This window comes from Ambystoma mexicanum, chromosome 10 (assembly GCF_040938575.1).
Source record: "Ambystoma mexicanum isolate Mex_15411 chromosome 10, UKY_AmexF1_1, whole genome shotgun sequence".
NCBI lineage: Eukaryota > Metazoa > Chordata > Amphibia > Caudata > Ambystomatidae > Ambystoma > Ambystoma mexicanum.
This window is the reverse complement of record NC_090932.1, coordinates 1,293,082,864-1,293,099,565: the sequence shown is the minus strand read 5'-3', so window position 1 is coordinate 1,293,099,565 and position 16,702 is coordinate 1,293,082,864. Positions and strand designations below refer to the sequence as shown.

The window sequence follows — 16,702 nt, the reverse complement described above, 5'->3', positions numbered from 1 at the left end:
CTCCAAATCCAGCAGGGATCCGCCCTGTGTTGTCTGCCTGTTTAGTGTCTGCACCTGCTGTCAGGTTCCCCTGGTGGTTCAGCAGATTCCTTCTTAGATAAGTGACTGTAAAATTACTGACGAATGCAACTTGTTATGACATATGATTGATGGAAAATCAGTTAGTTAAAAGAACTTTTACACGGAAGAGGTGATTGAGCAAACATAAGACTGTCAAGTAAAGTGTAGTCTTTAATGGAAAGTCAATACTGTGATGTTTCAAAGGGTCTTTCATTTTCTACAGGGGCAGAGACAGTGCTCCAGCTTTGAGTCTGTGATAAACCGCATAAACTCCATTCTCTGCTGTGGCCTGGTCTCGGATTTCTCCCAATTGATGAGAAACCCCAGCTTCTGTAGGAGACCCGTCATTGGGACCATTTGCTCTAGCAGCCACATAGGATCCTGCGCCATGAGACAAATATCCTCAATGTATAAAATCAGTCTCACTCCTGAGTAGCTTTGTGAAGCACCACAGTGCTGAAGTTAGTCCGAAAAGGGAGACGCATAAACTCCCACCTTTCCCATCACCAGAGGAATTCTAAAAATTGCTGGTGCATCTCGGGAATGGGTACTGCTAGATAGGCATCCCTCAAATCTATGCAGGTTAGCCAGTGCCCTTTCTGCAAAATGTCCCTAAAGAAATGGATTTCCTCCATCTTGCAGTGTCGGTACACGAGAAAGGCGCTAAATTGTCTGAGGTTATCACCGGCCTGACCTTTTGCTTCTGTTTCACCAGTAAGAGATTGCTTAGGAAGCATTGCGCCACCTGCTACGCTGGCCTTATCGCCCTTTTCTTTAGAAACTCTCCTACTTCCTTGCCCATGAGGCTTTGTTCCTCCTCTGTGTTAGGGAGGATTCTCAAAATGTGCTAATTTCCCTTACCTTTTGAGACCCCCAGCAACTTTGCTGGATTTCTAGGATTTGATTATTCTACCTGGGAAGAGTGTGAGCCTTTTTTCCCACTCTTCCATGTATCTTGGTGTGTGTTTTACTTTTGTGTTCTTTGGTAATGGTGTTTTAAAACAACTCCATAGGCATCATCTTTTTCTTTGTGTCACACAGCACCTTCACTGCAGTGGCACAGGGGTGTCTTTCAGACTCCCCAATGTTTAAACACTTTCTCGGGGACTAACTACTGTCTCCCAGAGCATGTAAAGTTAAATTGACTTTTCTAGTCTCTTTATATTTACTGACCCAGCACACACTATCTTCCTATATGAGTGCTGGAGGGGTTGTCCAGCATCCCCTGAATCAAAACACTCATGTAACAGTCAGATGTTACCCTTTCCTACTTTAAATGGCTGGTGGCAGTGGTTTAGATCAAACTACCATGATTTTACCCGACCGCGAACAGCGGAAGCAAAAAATCAGGTCAGCCATGTTTTTCAAGATGGCGCCCAAGACCTATCTATAAAAACAGACTCCGGTTGACTTTTTTCGCCGTTTCTTTTAGGAAAGATCCTTCTTGTGTTTAACTATGCGCGCCAAACCAGGTTTGGTCCCTTTGTTCATTGGCCTCTGGTGGGTTTCAGTGCTGAAGCCCTCCTCTGGCGCCTGAGTGCCTGGGGTGGACAGGATGTGAGGGAGGTGCCCGAAACTCCATGTGCTTATTCTCCTAGGAGACCTGAATACACTCTGGCATGATTGGCTAGCTGGCTGTCTGGCAAGGACAGCCACCCTGCTGTGTGAGTGACAGCCAGGCTGGAATGAATGGGGGGGAAAACTGTTTAAAAGCAGGTCTCTGGGACTTACCGGTGAAGCCCTGCTGCAGGTCCGAATTGCCTGAAACTCCATCGACAGAGAAGCCCTTCAAGGTTAACTTCTTCCCTTGAGTTTGGTGGGACCAACCAACTCACAAGCCGCCTGGAAACCGTCCCCTCCTGGTCGAATTTTCTACAGAGTGCTGTGGAAAACCGGATAGCCAGTGGGAAGGATACAAGTTTGTGGTCTTTAAGGCACTCACACCTTAAACCGACGTTTATCCAAGCTTGTGGCCTCTTTCCTGGGCAGTGCAGGAACCTCCTGACGTCCTCCTTCTTGTCCCCACGACTGAAGCACAGGAACAGCGAGGTCTGCTCGAACTGCCAGGAACAACTGCTTCCGCTACAGCTCTTCTTCACTTTGAAGGTACTGTGCAAACACAGTCCGGAAATCTTTTCGACCACAGAGAAAGTTTGTGAAACTTTACCCTCTTTGAAGGCTGGTCCTTCCCTAAACATTTGTCTAACTTTTCACCTAGCCAAATTCTTCTAAAAACCTTGGCAAAGACTTAACCGTTATCTACAAGAACTGTTATCCTATACAATGACTCTGAACCATTGACTTTGGCCCAGGCCTATTGAATTGCTGGTTGTAGTTAACTGAAACCCTTTACCCTACCTAAGGATGTATGTGGGCTGCATTTCTCATAGCCTTGTCTTTTTACCCCTTTTTAAAGCAACTGAAGTGCCATTTTGCTCCCACTTCAGGGGAGTTGAACTTGTTCAGTAACTTATTGGTTGTGTATTGTGGTGTATTAGAGTATGATATTAAGCTGCTTTGCTAGTGTAATGTTTTCTAATTGACTGTGTAAATAAATGTATATTCTTTTACCAAGAAACCTTGAGTAAGTGTTTGTTTGAACCACTGTATTTGTTGGTCCCTTTGTGTAACTTGTTCTACTGCTCACTTAAACTCTTGAGATAAGTCTGGCTGCTCAGCCAATGCTACCACATAACTGTGTAGTACAGGCTTGTACCAAAGGTGAAATTGTACTGACACTTGTAGTCTTAATTGCATGTAGTGTTCCCAAAGGGTACTGCATGTGATTCTGCCTAACACTCTGAAATTGCGAAAGGTTGCTGCAGTTTTGTTTGTCTGTGCTCTTTAAAAATTACAGACAACACCACTGCACAGTCTCTGCGACCCAAGAGTCCACGGTAAACTCCTCCAAAGCGCTTAGGTGCATCGCTAGCCTACCACCTATCGCGGGAATGCTTTGCTTGCTGCTGCGCTGTGTGCATACGACTGTACTCTCACCTGCTGCTGCAGTGCCAGCCCTGACGCCTGCCTCTTCCACGGGAGGGGAAGGAAGGATCCAGCCTTCTGTCTTCCTGCTGTCACCAGATGTTTCCTCTATAGGGCCTCTGGCCTCCTCAGCGGCTGGCAGAGACGCCTCTGCTTCTGCTGCCCTGGTGGATACACAGGGTACAAACACTCTTTTTAACGATGCCTGACCAGAGCAGCAAACGTGCTAACAAATCTGGACATTTCTTTGACAAAAGCTTCTCCAAACAAAAGCCCTTTAGCTGCTGCAGCGGCCTCAGAGGATGCCAACTTCCTGAGTTCAGATCAATCTTTACTAAAAATGATCGTCTGCACTCCGCTGCTATCGTACAGTTGTTAATACTTATTAAACAAACTGCTCTTTGTGCCCAATTAGCCAGAATATGTATATCCATAGGCAAGGCCTCTTTGGTCTCTTCCACCATTTTAATGAGCTTGGCCAATGGACCTATGGAATCGGGGAGCGTGTCCTGTCATGCAATCCATGAGTGGTCAATACCCTTTTCAGGTCCTTGGTGTGCTTCACCATGAATGAGTCCACCTCCAGAGTGTCCGCTACTTTATCTGGCAGAGAAGGTCTGGGATATTGGGCCTTCAATTAGACTCTCACCTCCTTATTTAGAGGCATGCGCAGTCGCTTGTTCAAGTACCTTTTGGCCTTAAGTGGGGGCTTCCCCTCCAAGGATCTCGGGTGGAGTAGCAGGTCTGGAGGAAAGGGGTCGACCAGGGAACTATCTCTGCATTTCTAAACGCTCTTATTGTGTCTTTTGCATGGTTCTCCTTCATGAGGAGTGGCCAAGTTCACAGAAAGGTGAGAACTCTCAGTGCTGCTGGAATCCCATTCATTGCCTTCTTGGTCTTCCTGTGGGCTAAGGGGTATGCATAGCTCTCAACCATTTGATTTTCGTTCTTGGCGGGTGAGACGCCCATTGGAATGAATGGGCGTGCAGGAGGCTTGGCGGGTGAGTCAGCCCTTTACAAGGTGGGTGACACCCGCCAAAAGCGTGTGAGTTGAGAGCTATGGGTATGTCACCTTGTCCCTTCTATCACGCCGTTCCCTTAGCATGCCACTATTTTTTGTGTCCTTTGCATGATTTGGACAGTGGTTCCTCCTGCCATTGTCTCTTGCAGGCTCTGGGCCTCAGTTGTCAGCCCTTGCGAAAAGACTACCCAGCCCAGGAGAAAGTCCATCTTATGGGATAACGGCCCTAGACCTGCCCATGCTGCTTTCTCCATCAGCTGTCCCAGAGAGGGGTCCTGCAGAATGTTTGAAGGCCCTTCGCTGCTTTACTTGCTGTCAGAGGATTCTACTTCTACCCAGGCCATATTGTGTAATGCACAGGAGACTGACACCTAGCAGCCGGAAGGTGATGCAAAGGCTTTTTATTACTAAATTTGATTTCTAACATCTCACAATGGTTGTGAGGCTTTATATTCACTTGTTTAATGTCTTTGAAGTCATTTAAACAGTACATTTGCCATCAGCTAGTCCCGAGAGTGGTGACATGCTGTGGCATGCTGGAGTTCCAAGTGCTTTCAACCATTCAATTGCTGTAGGTTATGACATATAAGACAAGAACCTAAGAGGTGAGATGCCTGAAGTAATTTTGAACCAATGAAAAAATGGATTTGAAGCAAATATAAAGACATTTCTGAGGCTTGTGGAATCTGCTTAGATCACATGCTGTGCATAGGCCGACATCTAGTGGAAGCTGCAGAGTATTACAGTTGGTTTTTCGAAACTCCAAAATGAGCGTCGACACAGGGCGTGCCAGTAATACTATCCCTAGTGTGACGTCCACTGTACCCAAGATCCCTCACGCGTCTAGGATCCTCAGATTGTTTTTTTCCGCCATACTGGTCGGAAGCATTTTGCGGAGTCCCCTGGCCTTAGCCATACTTTTGCTAAAATATTGATTAATTTACATCCTTTCCCCATCCCAACGTCGAACTTCAACACTCGACGCCGGCTTGGAGAAGAATTCGACCGTCGGCTGCTGCACGAGGGATTTGGGCCTCGGAAGGCCTCTGGCCTTGGCCCGGGCATTGGAAGGCCTCTGGCCTCGGCCCTGCAAGTAGGGAGAGTGGGGGGTTGGACATACTCTACACTCTTGGTATATAGGTACACCTTATACATTTCCTACACTTACCAGCCTGCTGCCTGAAGGTGCTTATGGAGGGTAACCCTTTTCAATTCTGCCCCAAGTGCAATCGCAAATACCCTTGTGTCGACAGGCACGCCACGTGCAATCTCTGCTTGAGGGACCACCCCAAGGCGAACTGCAGAGCGTGTAGTAGGTTTAAACCTAAGACACTTAAGGACCGTTCGACGAAGCGTTGGGCCCACCACGCCAGGCAGGCGGCCATGGCAGCGGAGGGCGCCTTCAGCGATGGCAGCGACGCCGTGCTTTCGGACGGCGAGGGCATTACGGCGTGGAAAGACAGCCGAGCGCAGGTCCCCGATCTCGGAAGGTCGTCCGACAGGGCGGCTATGGGGAAGACCCCCGGCGATACAAGCGCTTCACACACCACTCACACAAAACACACGAAGTCCAACCGAGTTCTCGGAAAGAGGCACATACAGAACGGTCCGAATCGGTGTCCTCTGGGCGTTCTCGATCGAGATCGCCGCATGACTCCAGGCAATCATCCACTCTTGCCAAGAGTGCCTCGCTCCCTAAGCTAACAGAAGTTCGATCGTCGAAGGACGAAGACGACTTCCACCCGCAGGTCGCTCTCCAGGAGTCGGAGCCCGCAGACAAGATCAGTGCAGCCCCACGTTCGAAGGACAGGGACTCTACCCCCGATCCTCGACGCCAGGCGTCGAAAACCTCCGGAGCCACAAAGGGACAGGGAAAACACTTTTCCACTCACAGCAGAAGAAGCAGCCACTGCACTCTTCCACACCTGTGAAACACTCCACTCCTCCTAAACAGACAGACAAGACCAAGTCTGCTGCTATTTCTAAAACCAGCAAATCTACTCAGGATAAGTCTCCTAGACTTTCTGAGAGAGTCATTCCCAGTTCCAAAGAATGGTCGAGTGAGGACATAGATAGGGTCATGTCAAGGATGTCTTCTTTGGCAGACTTTTATGATAAAAATCCAGACCATTTCCTTTCATATAATCCACAAGGGGCTACACCCTCAGGCTCTAATGATCCTATCCCCCCGAGTAAGAAGCCCCGGTTTGAGACACCTATGAGGTCTGCGGACCCCTTCGATGTACAACCATACTCACGGCCATACTCACAGTATCAAGGAGAGACTTCCTTTGGTGAGGACCAAGAATTTGGCATGGTAGAAGAGCAAACCGGGACGGGCTACTATGGGGATGATGAGGACCAAGAAGAGGAAGACACTGAAACCTACAGAGTAGATTCCCCGGTAGAGAAGGAAGCCCCGGTTACCGACTCCCCTGTTGATAACCAACCCCTCCTGAACGAGGTTCTCGCACGAGCAGCAGAGCATTTCCATATTGACACCGACGGTGTCCAGGAAGAGAGGGACTTCGCCGAGGAGTTAGTGGGAGAAAGGAGGCCTGTTGCCCAGACCATCCCTATCCTTAAGTCTATTCAGCGAAGAATAGACCCGTCCCTGGTGAACCCGAACCTCACCAGAGCAGTCAATCCCAGAGTTGAAAAACTTTTCAGGGCAGCCCAGTCTGACCCTCTCTATATAAGAGGACATCTGAAGCCAGACTCCCTGGTTGTCACTAACACTCGTAAGAGGGCTGGAACACCCTTGTCATCGTCCGAAGCTCCTCCAGACAAGGAGAACAAAAAACTATATGGTTTCGGCAGGAAAGTAGCCTCAACGTCCGCCTATCAGGCAAGGATTGCAAACTCCACCACCCTGTTGGCCAGCTACAACTGCCATCAGTGGGAAGAAGTCGCGGCACTCATAACCTCTGCACCAGAACCCTTAAAGGGCCAGTTAGCACGAATTTCCGCAGAAGGTAGAGCCGTGTCTGGTTGCATTTTAAAAGCAACTTTTGACGCCGCGAACAACGCAGGCAGATTGATAGCAGAAGGTACTGTTATCAAGAGACATGCGTGGTTACGGCAGTCTGGTTTTAAGGCAGAAACCCAGGCATCATTGTTGGACAAACGGGTGGAAGCCGATCTGTTGTTTGGTAAGGCGGTCGAGGACGCGCTGAAGAATGCCAAGGACGAATACGAGACACTCAAGTCCCTTGGCCAGTTAACCAATAAACCCCCTAACCAGAGAAGGAATGGTAATTTTCGTCGCCCACGCGGCCAAAATTCCCAGAGAGGATCAAACTATTCCCTGGGGCAGGGTACACAGTGGAACAACAACAGCCAACAGTCTACCCAGGGTTACGGCAGCGGTAATAGGAGAGGACGTGGTAAAGGCAGAGGCAGCCCCAGTAGAGGAGGCGGCACGCCTCCACCAAAGCAGTGACGCTCAGTTCAGGGTCCCTTCTCACGCAACCCCAGTAGGGGGGACGCATTTCCAACTTCACCCAGGCTTGGGAAGGGATCACATCAGACAGATGGGTGCTGTCAACAGTATCCGAAGGGTACTGTATAGAACTACTGCAGCGTCCCCAGAACCATCCTCCACGACAAAGTGTACACTCTTTAGAACATCAGAAGATTCTCCTCGAGGAGATCGCCAATCTGCTAGCAAAGGACGCGATAGAACTTGTCCCGGGACACCAGGTAAACAAGGGTATTTATTCAACTTACTTTCTTGTGCCAAAAAAAGATTTGACAATGCGCCCAGTATTGGATTTACGGCCTGCCAACAAGTATGTCAAGCCCCAAAAGTTTCGAATGACTACGCTACAAGAGGCAATCCCCCTCCTAAAAAAGGGGGATTACATGGCAACCTTGGATATGAAAGATGCCTATTTTCATATTTCCATGTTCCCAGCGCACAGAAGGTACTTGCGCTTCAAGGTGGGCAGTCGGCACTACCAGTTCAAGGTACTGCCCTTCGGGATAGCTTCGGCACCAAGGGCATTCACCACGGTACTGGCGGTGCCGGCTGCACACCTACGCAGGGATGCAATCCCAGTGTACCCTTATCTGGATGACTGGCTCATAACGGGGGAAACCCCAGTAATTTGCAGAACAAACATTGAAAGGACTATCGACCTCCTCCACGAATTAGGCTTCTCAATCAACGAGAAAAAGTCAAGCCTGGTGCCAAGCACCTCCAAACAGTTCCTAGGAGCAATCCTAGATACTCAAGAGGGGTTGACATTTTCTTCAGAGGAAAGAATTCGGAATATACTACTGCAAATTCCGCAATATCAGTCCGGTCGCCAAATAACGGTACGCAAAGCAATGCGTTTGCTGGGCATGATGGCGTCATGTATTTACCTGCCCCCCCCACGCGCGCCTGCGCATGCGTCCCATGCAGGAATGGTTGGCGAAACAGTGGTCTCAGGCAAGTGGTCAGTGGGACGATCTAGTGGTCGTTTCGCCAACACTAGTACAAAGCCTTCACTGGTGGACAAGGGAGAATCTTGCACAGGGGAAACCCTTTTACGATCCCAAAGTACAGGCAGTAGTCACTACCGATGCATGTCTGACGGGGTGGGGAGCTCACCTTCTCCACCACACAGCTCAGGGTCTCTGGTCTCCCTCAGTGGCCAAGAACCACATCAATCTGCTAGAGCTTCTGGCAGTATTCAGAGCGCTTCAAGCGTTCGAGCCCTACCTACTAAACCTGTCAGTGCAAATCTGGACGGACAGCACGACAGCCATGTTCTACTTGAACAAGCAAGGAGGGACTCGTTCGCCAAATTTGTCCAAGCTTGCCCAGAAAATCTGGATATGGGCACTCAGATGGAACATCTTCCTGTCATCACAACATGTTCCAGGGGAGCTCAATTCCCTAGCGGATGCTCTGAGCAGAGACTCCCTCCCAGAGGAACACGAATGGGTTCTACACAGAGAGGTCGTAGAAGATATCTTCTCTCAGTGGGGTCTTCTCAAGCGAAAACAGACAATGTCCAGGATTTGCATCCAGGTTCCCCCAACCAGACTCCCAGGGGAACGCCTTGTGGATGAACTGGTCAGGGATGTTTGCGTACGCTTTTCCACCAACTCCTCATCAGGAAGGTGGTCAACAAGATGAACACAGAGTCGATGACGCTCGTCCTAGTTGCTCCCATGTGGGCAAGACAACCGTGGTTCCCACACCTACGCAGGATGGCGGTGTGCGAGCCCATCAAACTTCCGGCCTGGTACAACCTACTGTCCCAGCACCAAGGTCAAACAGTGCATCAGCAACCCAACTCAATGAACCTGGCAGCATGGCTCCTGAGGTCATAGAGTTTGGACATCTCAATTTACCACAGAGGTGTATGGACATCCTAAAGGAATCTAGGAAACCAAACACAAGGCACTGCTACTTTGACAAGTGGAAGAGATTCGTTATCTGGTGCCAGAGTAGACAAATCAACCCAGTTGATTGCACTCCTTCCACTACTGTTACATACATGCTCCACCTGCTAGATGCAGGATTGGTCTTTAACTCACTGAAAGTACACCTGGCAGCCCTGTCAGCATACACCACTTCCCATAACAAGGTGTCGTGGTGGAAAGTACCAGTAGTTAAAGCCTTCATGGAAGGAGTAAAGAGACTTCACCCTCCTATTTCAAACCCACCACCAGGGTGGGACCTTAATGTGGTGCTATCTAAGCTCATGGGGCCCCCCTTTCGAGCCCATGCATAAAAGCAGTCTCAAACACCTGACTTATAAAACGGCCTTCTTAGTAGCTATTACTTCTATAAGAAGGGTCAGTGAAATTCAGGCTCTGTCAGTGCAGGATCCCTTCTTTACTGTCCATAAAGACAAACTGGTTTTACGCACACACCCTAGGTTCTCACCTAAGTTTATATCTAAATTCCACGTAAACCAGTCCATCGAGCTTCCGGCTTTCTTCCAGGACCCTCAAAGCTCGGCTGAGGTGAAACTACACACCCTAGATGTGCGTAGGGCGGTCCTCTACTATGTAAATAAAACCAGACCGCTAAGGAAAACAGATCAACTGTTTGTCTCCGTAGCTACAGGCAGAGAGGGGGATCGCGTCTCTAAAGGTGCCATCTCGAAGTGGATTATTAACTGTATCCAGCTGTGTTACTCACTCTCTGAAAGAACTCTGCCTTTCACGCCAAGAGCCCACTCTACTAGAGGCATTGGGGCCACTCTGGCTTTCCTTGCAAATGTACCCCTTGACACCATTTGCAAAGCAGCTACTTGGAGCTCTATTCACACTTTTACTCAGCATTACTGCATTGACACCCATTCCAAGGCAGATACACAAGTGGGACAAGCGGTTCTAAGACACTTATTTGCTCATGACCCTTCTCACATCCCACCTCCTTCTTCAGGTACTGCTTGCTAATCTATGCACAGCATGTGATCTAAGCAGATTCCACAAGCCTCAGAAGGGATACATTACTCACCGTAATCGTATTTCTGATGCTTGTATCTGCTTAGATTCACATGCGACGACCCACCCTTCCTCCCCTCTGAGAGAAGGCGCATGGTTGCTTTGTAGTCTTACCTTTCTATCTATCTGCTTGGATTATCTGTACTCGCGCTACTCCTCATGCTACCTCATGTCAGAAAAAATACAATCTGAGGATCCTAGACGCGTGAGGGATCTTGGGTACAGTGGACGTCACACTAGGGATAGTATTACTGGCACGCCCTGTGTCGACGCCCATTTTCGAGTTTCGAAAAACAAACTGTAATACTCCACAGCTTCCACTAGATGTCGGCCCATGCACAGCATGTGAATCTAAGCAGATACAAGCATCAGAAATACGATTACGGTGAGTAATGTATCCCATATAGGTGGCATGCCACGTTAGAATTGACATTGAAAAGGGTCTTGCAGGCCCTGCTTTCTGATTAGGTCATAAGAACTAGCACCAGACATTTCCCATCTAAAGCATTGGTGCAATGGTAAAACGTCGGTTTACAGTCCGTGAGTGAGTTCAAGAGAGCTATCTGAATTTAATTTATTTCTTCTTTTTTTTATTTCATTCATAACATCGCACAACGGTTGTGAGGCTTTATATTCACTTGTTTAATTTCTTTGAAGTCATTTAAACAGTCATTTGCCATCAGCTAGTCCCGAGTGTGGTGACATGCTGTGGCATGCTGGAGTTCCAAGTGCTTTCAACCATTCAATTGCTGTTGGTTGACATATAAGACAAGAACCTAAGAGTTGAGATGCCTGAAGTAACTTTGAAGCAATGAAAAAACGGATTTGAAGTAGATATAAAGAAATATGTAGGTGGCATGCCACGTTAGAATTGACACTGAAAAGGGACTTGCAGGCCTAGCTTTCTGATTAGGTCATAAGAACTAGCACTAGGCATTTCCCATCTAAAGCATTGGTGCAATGGTAAAACTTCCGTCTATAGTCTGTGAGGTAGCGAGTTCAAGGGACATATAGGAATTAAATTTATTTCTTCTTTTTTTTAATTTGATTTATAACATCTCGCAATGGTTGAGTACATTTTACATCAGCTAGTCCCGAGATTGGTGACATGCTGGGGCATGATAAGTGCTTAAACTATGCATTTGCTGAAAGTGTTTTAATATAAAACAATCCCACAATGATTGAGAGGGTATTTTTCACTTGTTGAATGTGTTTGAAATCCCTTAAACTGTACATTTTACATCGGCCAGTCCAGAGATTGGTGGCATGCTGTGGCACGCTGTGGCATGTGCCATATGTCACATTCGGCTCCTACCCCGCAGGGTATTACAGAAAGGATTTCAATGTCAGCGCAGCTCTTCACCTAGGCGCCCATTTTCCATGCGCACAATAGCGCCCCTTATTATTTGATTATTTTAAGGATTACAAACCAGCTGTCATAATCAACAGTCTGGTAACAGAAGAAATAAGAGTAAATAAAATGGATAGCATTAATTCCCATATTGAAACCAGGAAAGGGTGAATGATTTTTCCATAGCCATAATAAGAGATCTTTAAAAGGGGGGGTCTAAGGAGCCTTCCATTCAGAAATGTGTGTTTAACTTTGAATTTGTTTTCAGACTCTCTCCTGAAGATCCATGTTACATGCATGGTGAAACGTGTTGAGAGGAGAAATAAAGTGAGATGAGAAATAGAGTAATATGAAACTTTGAAAGAAATATTAAGCAAAGTTGTAACTAATAACACTTTGTGCTTAATCGGAACAAGAAAAATAAAGTATCATTGAAGTATACAACTACTGATTGTACAATGTGATGTGTATTTACATAAAAGCATTCACCCCAACATTAAGGGATTAAGGAGGCATTTCAATTGGCGCACACCAAAAGTTACCATTTGAGAAATAATATTCCGCCGGCTGTGACAGGGACACTTCTAAAGGCTGGGGTTGAGACTTGCTGTTCCAACCAATCCAGGGGTGGAAGCACCAATGAGGGTCTTTCTTCTGACATCAGGCAGAGTAGAAGGGCTGCACTGGGACATCACAGGAGTTGTTGCTGGTCATCTGCTGGAGTGGTCCTCTGTTTGCCCTACGATGGAGTCATCCTTTAATCAAAGACTTGGGACTGCAAGCTCACCCAGATCCACCAATGGTAAGGATCTGCACCATGCAAACTGGCAGTGACCACTCAAATAGGCCCAGCAAAGGGATGTGTAATGTTACCAGACAGCCCCAACCCTCACATCCTGCCACAAACATACCCTGCAAAAGCAGCCACAGCTTTCCCGAGGGCAGGAAGAAAGCTGCAGCTTTCCTGATGGCAGGAAGGCCAAAGAACAATATTGAAAAGGACAGACAAGAGTTCCATGGAGTATTAGCCACTCTTAGTTGCCATTTGTAGTAACTGCACAAGGGCACAAGTAAAAAGTTCAATGCACAGTAGGAAAGTATCCGCTGTCACCAGCCCATCTTGGACACATTGGGCCTCATCATGAGTTGGGTGGTATCCCAATGGTATTACTGCCGGGATACCGCTGGGGCTAATAGCGTTACCGCCAAAAACCCCCAGCGCTATTAGCGCCTGATCATGGGTTTGTCGGAACGGTAATTCTCCATTCCCCATTGGGCCCAATGGGGAATTTTCGGCACAACTACCGTCGGCGGTATTACTGCACAGTAATTGCGCCGAAAATCAGCAAATTCCCGGTACATTTACCCCCAGCTCGGAGCTGGGGGAAAATGCAGCCAAACCTGTGATTTGACGGACCCTTAAATGCAGCGGTAATAGCATTATCCTGCTTTTAAAGGTTACTGCCAAACTCGTAATGGGGCTGTTTATATTTTGTAGCTTTTGGTTTACAAATGCAAAAATGTAAGGATACAAAGTATCCTAACTGCACTTCACGTTAGGGTGATGTGTGCAGTTATAAAAATACAAAAAATCCATAAAGAGACATAGGGTCTCATTATGAGTTAGGTGGTGTAGGATAAATGTGGCGGTAGTACCATATACCACTGCATTCTTGCACCTCCCAACTATGAGTTTGGTGGAAAATTGGAGAATTCACCTCCAGCCATGAACTGTAGATAAATCCGCTGACTTTCTACCCATTTTCGGCAGAATTACCAAAATGTTCACTGAAAAAGCCCGATTGAGTCCTGTGGGGAGTTACTCCGCCACTTGTCATCCGGTGGTAATTATGCCGGACTAAGTGGCGGTAACGGAAATAGTTTGGTGTTATGTGGGCGCTACATCTGCCCAGATACCACCAAACTTGCAATGACCCCCATTTTCTCTAAGCACTGATAGTCTTATGGACTGAAAAGTTTCCACAAAAAAGAACAAAGCAAGGGAAGTAAAGCAAACGACTTCACTTACCGCCCAAAAATCCGATCGGGAGTCAAAGGAAAAGGTGTCCCATGGAAGTATATGGGGTGGGGAAGCCACAAAGAAAATAACACAAGCAGTCCTTTGCCACCTGTTTGCCTAATGTTAGCCTTATCCTCCTCCCGTCTTTGCATAATGATGCATTAGAATTAACTCCATGTAATTTATCCTAACAGCATGGCAATCTTTGTAAGATCCAATGCTGGGGAAGGAATAAGTTGCTTCTCGGCAACTGCTGTTCTCCAGCATTGCTATCTTTCATAGTTTCACATGTGTCATGCCTGTTTACTCCACATATGGCTCATTTTTGCAATTTCATGTGCGCTTTAAGAATCTGAGCATGGCCTCCAGGGTTGCGGCTAAGAGATGCTGCCTATTAACTCAAAGGTAAATTACCCAAAACCACACTAAGAGAACACTAAAGTGACTGACAGCAGTTTCTTTGGTTTTCTGTGAAACTACTTTAATGTTACAGGGTTCCCAGCCTGACAACAGCAAATGTTCTAACAGCATGTGAATCTATGAAAGATACCGATGCTGGAGACAGTAGTTACTGGTAAGGAACCTAGGTCTTCCTATCTGTTGCTCTCCCTCTGCCTTAACCTGTGTGTCTGTCTCTATATCTGGCTATTGTGGTTGTTCAGAAGGAGACAGACTAGTTTTTGTCCTATTCAACAAATGGTTTATTAAAATAGAAAAATGGCCATCTATCCTTATTCTATGGGTTTCCCTACCTAACAAAACCAACTAGTGTGCTTGTCAGAAGTGAAGTCCAAAAAGTAAACAGTCTGTCCTCTGTCTCAAACCTAATCTATTCTGACCCCACTATGGAAAAACGGCAAAAGTCCAGGAGAATTAGTTCTTCTCCTGGATGGGTTGTTATGCCCTAATAGGTGATTTTCAAATACTTTTTGGCTATTTGTTAGATTAATTCCTTTAGTTCTGCTTGGGTACTTTTCCACCATACTGGCGTCGCCTTTCCTTTTGGAATTATCATAGATGTTGGCTACTTGGCTCTCCTACTAGACTTACCAGCCACTTTTCTATTTGGTAGACCACCAAATACTTTGCCAACATCTGGCCCCGGTTGCTCACTTTGCCCGGAAGCAATCGCATGGATCTCATTTCTCTCAGGAAGGACAATACGAGTATTCTCAACCAGAGCTTCAGCTGCCCCAGCCGCAGTTATCTGCGGCGTCCCACAAGGTTCTTGCGTGTCCCCCACACTGTACAATATATCACCCTGTTTGACCTGCTTGACGAAAAAGGCATCTCCAACTATGCGAAGGACACGCAAATCCTTCTCCCCTTGACAGGAAGCTTCACTACAGACTGCGCCAACCTACACTCATTCTTCCACATTCTTCCACATTGTCCAAGCATGGCTGGCCACCCACCATCTTTGTCTTAACGACGTAAAGACCGAAATACTTTTAGTGGGAACACAACTCACCCAGCAAACTCAACCTATCTTACAAAATCCTTAGACCGTATGTGAAGACACTAGGCGTCTACTTCAATGCCACACTCTCCTTAGCCAGACAAATCAACACCATTGCCTCATCCTCTGCGCATTCTTCCAAGTTAATCAATGCCTTTAGACCCTTCCTATCCACGGAAAGTTGTATCATAACAGCAAGAGCTCTAATAGTCTCCAGGCTTGGCTATTGCAGTGCTCTATTCACTTGATGTTCTCTTGCAGCATTGACAAGTTCCAAATCGTACAAAATGATGCCCTCAATGCTGCCCTTAACATCACCAAAAAGGGAACACATCTCGGCAGCAATAAAACAACATATATTGACTGCCAATCCATGAACGCATCATCTTGAAGTCCCTCACTATAACGCATAAATGTCTCTGACTCGGCCCAAAGGTACCTCTCTCAGAAATGTGCAACATCACTCCTCTAGGCCAAACCGCTCCAAATACTCTCATCAACTCTGTATCCCTGACGTCAAGCGACAAAGAGCCGTCAGGCTAAGCTTCCCTGTCCTCGCTTCCAAGAATTGGAACTCTCCACCTCCTGCATTAAGGGCTGAACAATCATACTGGCTATTCCGTAAACAACTGAAGAGCTTATTGTTTACCACAAACTCTCCGCTGACATGAGCACCACAATTGACCTGATTTTATATAATTAAATGCTATATGTTAGGTCTTCTGTAACCAGCGCCCTGATGCCCCTTGTGTTTGGCATGCTTGACAAATGCAAAAAATAAATAAGAATACATCAGGGGAGGCCTTAAGTGAGGCCCAACAGACTGAGCAGTGCTGACTGTAGGACCTGGTGGAGTGTAACTGGTTGACTGTGGGAACTGGACTCTAGTAAAGAGTCTTCTGATGGTTGCAGGGCTCGCTTCTGGTAAGGGGATGCGAGGAGGACCCTGTAAGCAGAGCAACAGGGTTTTGGAGACCATAGTGCAGAGGTGCAGTATTTTGTTGTCAGATCACAAGCTGGAACAAGGTGAGTGTAGGGAGGCATGAGAGAGTAAGAGGGGGAAGTAGTTGTTTGGCCTGCTACCCTGTTATAACTTGCCTGAACAAATGATGGAGCCCCTCTGTGCAACACATGAGGCCAGACTAAGCCAACTGACTAAGCCAACTGGAGGATCCGACCTGGAGTAGCTGGGCCACCTGTGGGGAAAGCGACGTTGGCAGAGGGTTACCCAGTGTTTGAAGTGCCTGCCTCTGCCGAGAGGTAGTACCTGAATGAGCGACTCGGTTGAAGAGTAAACTTGAGTGCAGAGGCGTAGTATTCCAATCCTTAAACCCCAGCTGAGGTCGGTGAACATGC

At 47.2% G+C, this 16,702-nt stretch overlaps 1 protein-coding gene across 1 annotated transcript in view; it reads left to right on the top strand.

Annotated features, from left to right (window-relative positions):
* LOC138492254 (acyl-CoA dehydrogenase family member 11-like) overlaps positions 1-16,702 on the top strand; it is a 1,439,352-nt gene that overhangs the window by 528,218 nt on the left and 894,432 nt on the right. The gene's annotated exons all lie outside the window — the stretch shown is intronic.